Genomic DNA, 11,587 nt, shown 5'->3' on the forward strand with positions numbered 1-11,587 from the left:
ATTTACAAAATAGACACAAATACGTGAAACTACATTCTATGGTTGAATTATCGAAATCGAATATGCCCCTTTTTATTAAGTCTGGTAATCTAAGAATTAGGGAACAGACACCCTAATTGACGCGAATCCTAAAGATAGATCTATTGGGCCTAACAAACCCCATCCAAAGTACCGGATGCTTTAGTACTTCGAAATTTATATCATATCCGAAGGGTGTCCTGGAATGATGGGGATATTCTTATATATGCATCTTGTTAATGTCGGTTACCAGGTGTTCACCATATGAATGATTTTTATCTCTATGTATGGGATGTGTATTGAAATATAAAATCTTGTGGTCTATTATTATGATTTGATATATATAGGTTAAACCTATAACTCACCAACATTTTTGTTGACGTTTTAAGCATGTTTATTCTCAGGTGATTATTAAGAGCTTCCGCTGTCGCATACTTAAATAAGGACGAGATTTGGAGTCCATGCTTGTATGATATTGTGTAAAAACTGCATTCAAGAAACTTATTTTGTTGTAACATATTTGTATTGTAAACCATTATGTAATGGTCGTGTGTAAACAGGATATTTTAGATTATCATTATTTGATAATCTACGTAAAGCTTTTTAAACCTTTATTGATGAAATAAAGGTTATGGTTTGTTTTAAAATGAATGCAGTCTTTGAAAAACGTCTCATATAGAGGTCAAAACCTCGCAACGAAATCAATTAATATGGAACGTTTTTAATCAATAAGAACGGGACATTTCAAAAACACCCTTCGACATCCGAGATCTACGTTGTGCTTATCAAAGGATCTGATTTTTCATCATACATCGGGGGTTTAGTTCTCATGAAGCTCTTATGACAACGCTCCATTTCACTACTACTTTGAAATTCGGAATACTTCCTATCCATTTCTTCTCGAAACGCACCCATTTGCTCCGCAACGGCGGCCGCAACTCTAGTGTTAAACTCATCGTCATTCGTCTCGATCTCGTTTCGCATCGTCATTTTAAAGAATGCAAAACGATTAGTCCACTAACGTATAAAACCACACGCACAACACCGCCCCATCTTGCTTAACACTCGTGGTACATCACTTGTTAGACACGATTTGCACCCGTAATAAGGTTTGCAAGTCCTTATTACGCACGCACGCCGTATCAACTTGTTAGTACAACGACCGCCTCGCTCGATGATATAAACCAACACAACGAAAATTCTACACGATATAAACATACGCAAGAATTACAACACAACAAAAACTAAATCCTAGTTAGTTCACCTACACGCTAAAGCACTAACCAAGTCCCCGTTCACCTACAAGTCCCGCAACAAATAAGAACACACAAAAGTCTAAGTCTAGGCACCTATCTCAAGTCGCCTAAATCCCTTAGACCATGCTCTGATACCACTTGAAACAACCCAACCCGTATTAAACCGGCCCATAAAAATTTTCCCTTTTAATATACGTTAAATAACACTTTAGGTCCCATTACACAATTTCCAAAATGTATTTATTACCAAAGTAAGTTCAACGAACTTGAAAACATACAATAATAATTAAAACTCCTTAATACAATAATACGTTGGTTAAATCATAAACCGGTTATAATCATTATGACCCGACTAGTTACGTTTACACAAAGCCGAGCATGGTGATTTGGGACTATGCTACCTAAATCCTAATCGAGTCCAAAAGCAAGATCTTCTAAAGCAACCTAGCCAAGATCTCTAATCCCCACGCTTACCCGAGCCGCAAACGCACGAACCTATAAAAATATCAACAACGAGAGGGTAAGCTAATGCTTAGTGAATGTAAAGATACTATACACATACATATGCATAAAATGGCTACGCATCACCAAGTATCAAAATAACACATACCATCTCCGCATGGTAAACAAACTACAAAAGAGCACAATACACAAGTAGCTACACGCTACGTAACTCACCAAGCTAACGCCACAAGATTAGCTACAACACAACAATAAGTATATACAAACGACAACAACAATAAGGTTAACCCCTTAACCCAAATCACATGAAGGTTGGCCGAACTACCCGGACCTTAGTGAATTCGCACTACCCGAGATTCACTACCTTTTCCACATCGACAACTGAGAATGGCCGAACTACCCGAGCCTTAGTGAATTCGTACAACCCGAAATTCACCACTTCAACAAACGAGGTTGGCCAAACTACCCGACCCTTAGTGAATTCGTACAACCCGAAATTCACCACCTCATCACCAAGATGACCGAAACAACCCGAGTCATCATGAATCCGCACTAACTGAGATTCATTTCCTCAACAACTGTGACGATCGCTCCAAATCCATATGGACGAACACGTCATTCATCGATTTCATTGCGAGGTATTTGACCTCTATATGATATGTTTTGTAAATATTGCATTCTTTTGAAAAGGCACACCATAAATGAATATTTAAATCAAAGGTTTTCGATATCTGATGATTTCTGCATATAGACAATCACTGTAATATAATAGTTTACATTAGTACTTCCGTTGACAATGTAGTCAAAATAAGATACATGGTGATGATTTGGTGAATGCAACGTTTCCTTGAAAAATATGCCATGTAAGACTCCATGCACATAGCTTGTCTAACATATAAGCAAACAGTGGAAGAATTCTAGGGAACCTGAGAATAAACATGCTAACAAGTGTCAACACAAAGGTTGGTGAGTTCATAGTTTTAATGTTTTGCATAATCTGTACATAAAGGTGGATCACAAGATTTCAGTTGTTTCATCCAGAAACGTTTATCAAAATATTCTACAAGATTGAGCACCCTGGTAACTAAGCTTTAACGTTATTATAAGTACCCCTGTTTTAACATACATGCAACCAACATGTACAATACACGCAAACCAATGTGTACTAAACTCAAATAACATACGTCTGTTTTATAGTTCATGCTAGGGTTTCTATACCTGGAACAGACGGGGATGTCAAACCCTATGGATCCATATACAACTACTCGCGCCCACCAGTTCTTATAACCGGCAGTTACTAGTTACCAAAGCTAAAGGATTTTCGGTTCAAACTCGGTGTAGAATTTAGTATGTACTTGTATCCATTGTGTTTAAAATAAAGTGCATGTATTCTCAGTCCAAAAATATAGATTGCAAAAGCAATTAAAAAGGGAGCAAATGAAACTCACCTTAGCCGCATATAAAGTCGTTCACCAAAATGTGACTGAAACTCCGATTACCAAATAACCGTAGATCTCAACCTAGAGAACATATGTTGGTCAATAAATGTCTATCAAGCTAGGTCAGGTCATAGTGTATCATAATCCTAATGCTTGAGATCGACATACAAAATTTATCCAAAGTCATTTCAAAAAGGTAATTTTGACAGCTGTTTAACAAAACGAGACGTGCCTTATATAAGGATTCATTTATTCGGCTGGTAATATTCAAAAATCCAATTTATCAATCTTACAAACAAGTTGTTTAAATATCAATTGCAGATTCAAAAGTAATTTCAATTAATGGCAATCATAATTCAGTTGATCATATCTTTTAATTCATTCACCGAAATTACGCGATTTCTAAATGAAAAGTTATTAATTTTTCGCCAGCTTTCCAAAAACATGTATATCATATACCTTTTATCAGTAATATATGTATTTAATTCGTGATTCATCATAAACTGTCTAATGACGAAATTTAGCATATAAGCATGCATAAACATATATACTCGAGCACTAGACATGGATACGCTATTAATATATAAAAGATAAGATATGAATGCTCACGTATCAATATTGAGATTCAATATTGTAGGAAAGTACGTAGACGCAACAGAGATGATAAACATTAGGTTTGACTTGCGAACAATACCCATGAACATTACCCATAACCTCCATAGCTATAACACATAGTTTCCTTAGCTTTATCTCGTTTGAAAACCAGTTTTGAAAGTGACACGCTCATGACCTCGTCGTAGTATTTTATGTGTAATATTAATAATATTACTAATACTACTAATAATAATTAGATTAATAATAATATTAATCTTAATAATAATAATAATAATAATAATAATAATAATAATAATAATAATAATATAAATAATAATAATATAAATAATAATAATATGAATACAGAGGGAGTAAAATATCGAGAGGTGTGTGTGCTGAAATGAAATCGCTCGAATTTATAGATGTGGCCTGCCATCAGACCCCATGCGATCGCATGGTTTCTGTGTGTAATGGCCATGCGATCGCATGGCCTAGGATTCCAGCTCATTTCCCTTTTGTTTTCTAGTTTGTCGACATATTTATATATTATATATAATATATTTAATTTATATAATTATTTATATATTATATTAAATTCTCATGCATAGGTGACTTGTAATTTTTATTCCAATGTCTTGTATGTTTACGTTCGACTTATGTCCCGCTTCCGGTTTCTCGAACGCATTTTCGTACGCTTAGAAAACTAGTACTTTTCGTTACGCGACGTGTACTTTTATCAAAAATTAAACTTAATCATTGATAAACTATGTCACTCGAAGTGTAGCTTTTATCAATTAAGTGTTTTGGTTATTTGCTTCTATAAATCATCATCTCGTAGTATATACATATACATATATACATTTTCATTTTGAAATAGTGTTTACTGTAGCAAAGTTTTTTTACCGTAGCAAATAGTGATTTTCGAAAACACTGTAGCTTTTCGGGTACTGTAGCAATTCAAAAATACTGTAGCAAATTAGTGTTTTACTGGTTCATTTTAAACGTTTTAGTTAACTTATCTAAATATCAATCGAATCAATAATCGAATGTTACTATCGTTTACTAAATAACTTATAATTATATATATATATATATATATATATATATATATATATATATATATATATATATATATATATATATATATAATATATATATATATATATATATATATATATATATATATATATATATATATATACACACACATTAAGTTATATATATATTGTTCGTGAATCTTAGAGAACAGTCAAAGAATAATTGATTACATGAATATAGTTCCAAAACTTGAGACTCAACATTACAGACTTTGCTTATCGTGTCGAAAACAATAAATCATTTAAAGATAAAGTTTAAATTTGGTCAGAAATTTCCGGGTCGTCACAACAACAAATGCTAGCAACCCACCGCCGAAAGGGTTATCCAATACGCTAGCCAAATCACCACACCAAGGGTAAAACCCACAACGCATAAGCGTATCACATGGACCCGAAGCACAAGAGGAGTCCATTCTCCCATACGAACATAGAGTAAACCCGAACAAGGGTCACCCCACACACACGCACCCATCTTACACATACACATGTGCATAGTAAATTTACACTCACCTTGTCGCCTTGATGAATGCCACTGAAATGATTCGCAATCGCCAATGGAAAGTACCTATTCCATTTATCACATAACAAGTAACACAATTAGGGTAGATTTACAAATCAACCCAAATTGACAACTAGTGCAATTTCGACCCAATTGCACTTTCAAGCACAAATCGTGCCCAAACTAACCAACAATCACTAACACAAGTGAGAATGATTCTAATATGCCAATTAAGCCCAATCATAGGTGTTAAACACCTATCTTGCCCAAAATGACACTTAAACCCTAATTTTGACCCATAAGAAGTCAACATCACGCCATTTGTTAGTTTTGACTTCAAAACGTCATTAACTCAAGTTTATACTTTAAATTAACTCATTTTAAGTTTATAAACCTTATTAAATCGACAATCGGGCATAAACATCATAAAACCCTAATTTTGACTCTATTAAAAATTAGTCAACCATATGAACCTTAAATGCTTCCAACGCCTCAATAATCACTAATACTAGTGATTATTCACTCTTTGCAAGCCTCACAAGTATAAACTTGCACACCAAACCCAAAACCCGCCAACATCAATAATAAACCCAAATCTTGGTGTTAATCTTTAATTAACAACTAATGGGGTTCCATTTATGAACTCACAATCAAAAAGCACCAAATTTAGATGATGAACACAAAAATGAATTTCGAAGTTAGATCTTACCGTTAGTATCACCTTGTAGCTAAGAACGAGGAGAACAAACTTGTCTCTTACGCTAAAGATCGAATCCCACTTCTTCCCTTCCAAATCACACTTTGAATCACTTGAGGAATTTATGTTTTGAGAGAAAAGTGATAAAGAAAATGGAAAAGAAAAAGATAAATGAAATGAATGGACCAGATTTGAGGCTATAATCTGCCTCATACGCGAAAAGACTAAAATGCCCCTCCTTTATTCCTTTTCCAAAAAGCTGTTCAGCATTTTTGCCCGTTATAGGCCGCGGCGTGGCTGGGAAGCCCGCGGCGCGACTTAAAGCTGAAATTCAAGGTCGAGCATTTTCATATAAATCACCAACAGACCACGTTATAGCCCGCGGCGTGGCTTGAAAGCCCGCGGCGTGGCTCGATGCTGGCAAATAAAATTTGGGATGTTACAGGTAGCGAGTGTAATGATTCTTGATGATGAAGATGGTGTACTCAAATATGATTATCAGGAAGTGTGATGTGATGTAATGTATTGTGTGTTTTTCTATGAGGATTTGACCCCTATTTATAAGTGGATGTCTTTGTTCTTTTGTGCCACGTAATGAAACAATAGGGAACATATCCTTGCCATGTCATACTATCTAGTCTACAACAGATGGAAAAAGTACAAGTGGTCTTCACGCAGTCTGTCAGCTGTTTGTCCCAGCCATTGTGCAGACCATCGCACGATCCTATGATTGTACAGTGTTATCGTGCCTACTACTTGTGTTGTCTCTCTTGTAAATTGTACATGATAGTCCTTGGTTCTTCATTGTTGATGAAATCATTTTAACGTGATTATGTTTAGCTCTTAACTAGCGCGTTAGTTGGTGGCGCATGTTTCGAGATGGTTATGTCATTATAGCGCCTTATATTTTTAATTCTTTGTGATTAGGTAACTTTGTTATTAAAATGTTAAAACTAAGCACATAGGTGGTGACCTTACAAGTTACAACAGTGGTGATCTAGCAGTAGTAAAGGACTACAAGATTTAATGAGAGGTTTAAGGACTATAAAATTTACTAGCTATATTAAGTTATAGTGAGTACTCTAATTGAGATGAAGATCTCGATAAGTTTAAATGAGTAGATGACTAAATATTATTGTGGCGATGCGAAGGGCAAGTGATGTGATGACCCGGGAATTTCCGACCAAATTTAAACTTAATCTTTACATGATCTCGATACGATAAGTAAAAATCTGTAATGTTGAGTTTCGAAAGTTTTGAAACCAATTTTCATGTAATCATTTACCTTTGACCATCCTCGACGATTCACGAACATTTGTTTGTAAATATATATGTGTATATATAGGTTAGTAAATATTATATGAAATATAATATTAATATATAAAACTTAATTACAAGTTATAATATAAGTTGTTATTATTATTGTTACCTTCATTAATATTATTAACATTAATATTAATATTAATATTAACATCAGTATTATTAATATTATTGTTTTTAATGTGAAATTTGATACGTGTAACTTGTTGTATCTTAATTATTACTGGCATTATTACTAGATATTATTATTACCTTTACCGTCAAAAATTATTATTTTCATTGTTATTATTAACATTATTCTAATATTACTATCACTATTAGCTCTATTGTTATTATTATTATTAGTCCCATTATTATTAATAAAATTAGAGTTAAATACTAATGTATATATATTTAATATTATTTTGTTTCTGTATATAATTAACATAAAAATAAATAAATAAATAAATATATATATATATATATATATATATATATATATATATATATATATATATATATATATATATATATATATATATATATATATATATATATATATTGGTATATGATAATGCAGATACAAATATATACCTATATATATATGAAGTGCAAGTTTACATATATAAATACATATACAGAAAATATATATATATACCTAAATACTGATTATAAGTAAATATAAATACAGATACTAATTATATACATATACGTATTCTGTTTCATCTCAACATCACACTTTTTCTAATTTGTTTCTTATCATCAATTATGTAATGGGATTCAAATTCAAACAGATCGTACAAATCTGTTAGCAGTCTCAATCTTCTTTTAAATTTTTTTTTTTTGTATTCTTCTCTTTGGATAAAAATTCTGTCGACTGATGTACTACATAACAATTGATCAATTAGTGTTACCATCATTCATCCCAACTCATAAATTCCATTATCAAATACCACTTTCCTTCATATATATGCAATGTACAAAAGTTGCATTAGGGAGAGAGATAGAGATCACCACGAACTACGAGCGTCATTACTCAACAATCACACCTTCGGTTCTCTTGATCAACCATGACCTTTGAATATCAACGAGACCTTCATCACCATTCTCATCAACTATCATAACTATTACCCAATACCTTCATCATGTTCGATCACCGATTGAAAACACTATATAAAACTTGCTGCCATTCTGTTTCTTCTTCTTCTTTCGATTTAGCTAGACACAAACACAACCTCATAGTACTACGTTGTCCCGTATCCTGTACAAACCACACCATCACTATTTCTTGCTACAACCTACTTATCATTTTAAAACTAACCCATTTAAAATAATCTTGCTGATATGCGTATTTCCTTTCTGAATTTATGTCTATTGATCGAACCAAGCAAATAACCCTTTTGGTTGACACTTGAAAGCATGTTTATTCTCAGGTATAAACAAAACATTTCGCTGTGCATTTGCTCATTTTAAAGACAGTATTTGGAGTCGATCATCGCAATGGAACCAGTTGTTGGTGACTTCATCCAGATGGATTAGGACGGGTCCTTTCAATTGGTATCAGAGCAGTGGTCTTAGCGAACCAGGTCTTGCGTTAGTGTGTCTAACTGATAGTTGTCTAGATGCATTAGTGAGTCTGGACTTCGACTGTGTCTGCATGTCAAAAGTTTTGCTTATCATTTCGTGTTGAAAATTACCGGCTTATCATCCTAAGTCTAGATATGTCTTACTGCCTCTAATGCATAGACAGTGTAGATAAATTCATATTTTAGCGTATCTGTTATTGTTACCTTTGCCTGACAGCTTTCGTAGATTCCTCCGTAACTTATGGGATTTTAGTATTATATATGCATATCTAAATTATGTATTGCACGGGTACTAATCTACATCCTATAATCTATTTCTTATCAAAAATCCTTCATCTGATCATACGGGATGAATCCTTCAACTAGTTCGAGTCCCTCGAATTCCGATAACTATTCCAATAGTTATTCCGACAGCTATTCCGACATGGACGTTCACCTAAGCTCCGAAAGCAGCGTCACTAGAATGAATCAACCAATCATCCATCCCCAATTCATATGATGAGTTAGTGATCGACTCAATCAATGGAGGCGCGAAGAAGGCGATTCCTTCCACCAGCCGAATTTACTTCTTGGCGATGAACATGAAGCATTTACCGGCAAACCCATTTGAAACACCATTTTCACACTCATTTCTAGAGTATCTCGCCACGATTATATTTTATCAAAAATTCTAAACCTTATTCATCCGTTCTTTCTAACCGACAATTATCTCGGAATAATAGAAGAAGTCAACGAGCTTCGCGCTCAAGTAATCAATTTAGAAAACATGGTGCAAAACTTACCAGCTTCAACAACATTGTGATGACCCGGGAATTTCCGACCAAATTTAAACATAATCTTATATGATTCGACTCGATAAGCAAAGTCTATTAAACCGAGTCTCATTATGTTTGAACTATTTCATGATAACATTTGACCTTTAACTATTTCCGACGATTCACGAACCTTTAATTGTAACTAAGAATGTAAATATAAATAATTATATATAAAACCAATTATATTAGTATTAATGAACTATTAACTAATTTTGTTATTATAAAAGATAACATTTAATAACTAAAGATTTTCATTTTGAATATATATAGTATATTGTATATAAATGATTCAAACATATTTTACCAACGTTATCAAAATATTAAATGTACAATGTTATACTTTGTAGTTAATTGTTTAATATACATAATTAATCATCTACTCAACATTTAAAACATGATTTTATATATATGGTAGTATACATATATACATAAATATAACTATATATATATGATTTTATACATAATTATTATATTATGTATATGTAGAAATTTATAATATATCTATGATGAAATAATGTACTATTTTAATAAATATATATAATACTTACATATATAAAACATTTATATTTTTCATAATTACATACATAAGTATAATATAATTAGTATGTAAATAAATATTATAATATATTTATATTAAAATACATAAATATATAATATTCAGTATATGTTACAATACATATTACATAATTATTAAATATTACATAATAATAGATGATATTAATAAATTAAATTTAAATACAAATATAGTTGTTGTAGTAATGTTATTTGTATCGTAAAATATCAATATTTGTATTCATAATATCACTTTATATCATATAAAGATGAAATTGGATGTATAAATTAGATTATTATTACTAATATTATTATTATCGATAAAATATTAATATTATCATAATTAGTATGGTATTATTATTATTATCATTTTTACAATTATTATTATCATTAATATTATATTTATCATTATTATTAATTTTATTAATATTATTAGATATTAATAGTATTGTTATTATATATTATTATTATTAATTAAAAAAAACAGTAGGGATCTATATTATACGCGTGACCTCTGTATCCTTTATCTCTATTATTATTATTTTTTTTTGTTTCTTTCCTGCTCCCAACTCGTGAACCTGTGTTGACATTTTCTCCATTTTTTATCAACCGATCTCTATTATTACAACATGATTATGTATAATTGCAAATCAAATAAAAAGGAAATCCAATGGGATTAAAGAGCACAGCGATATTTTTTTTTCTTCTTCTCTGCACGCTCCAATTTTTTTTTTTCTCTTAATTCAATTTCGAATAAAGTTTCAAAATCTAAAAATGCAGAAAGGTTAGAAATATTTCTTTGAATCTATCTGCAAAATCTCAACTCTCAAATCTTTATATCGATCTTGAATTTTGAAGTCAAAGTTTAGTTTAAAAAAAGTCAACAATTGTTCTTGAGACAAATTCGCGTTCGTGTATATGTTTCTGATCAAATTGACGATTCCAGTAGTTTTTATACATGTTTAGAAAACTATTTCGTGTTATAAACATTATCTATAATGTTATCTATTACGAAATCAAATTTTTTTGTTTTGTTCCAAGAACCGACGCTGCAGTAGGCCTTTAGTATTTTTTTTTTTATTTTAGAACCCAAATTATTTTTTTTTCTGTAATGTTTTGAAGCTTTAAAGGGAACCCCGATTTTTTTTTTTTTTTGGTTATTGATGTTTTGTTGAATCCATGAGACTTATGGAGAAGAAGAGGAATAGAATAAAAACAGTTTATATATAAAATTTAAATTCGATATTAGTACAGAGAATCAGAATTGGTGGGA

This window comes from Rutidosis leptorrhynchoides, chromosome 3, assembly GCF_046630445.1.
Source record: "Rutidosis leptorrhynchoides isolate AG116_Rl617_1_P2 chromosome 3, CSIRO_AGI_Rlap_v1, whole genome shotgun sequence".
NCBI lineage: Eukaryota > Viridiplantae > Streptophyta > Magnoliopsida > Asterales > Asteraceae > Rutidosis > Rutidosis leptorrhynchoides.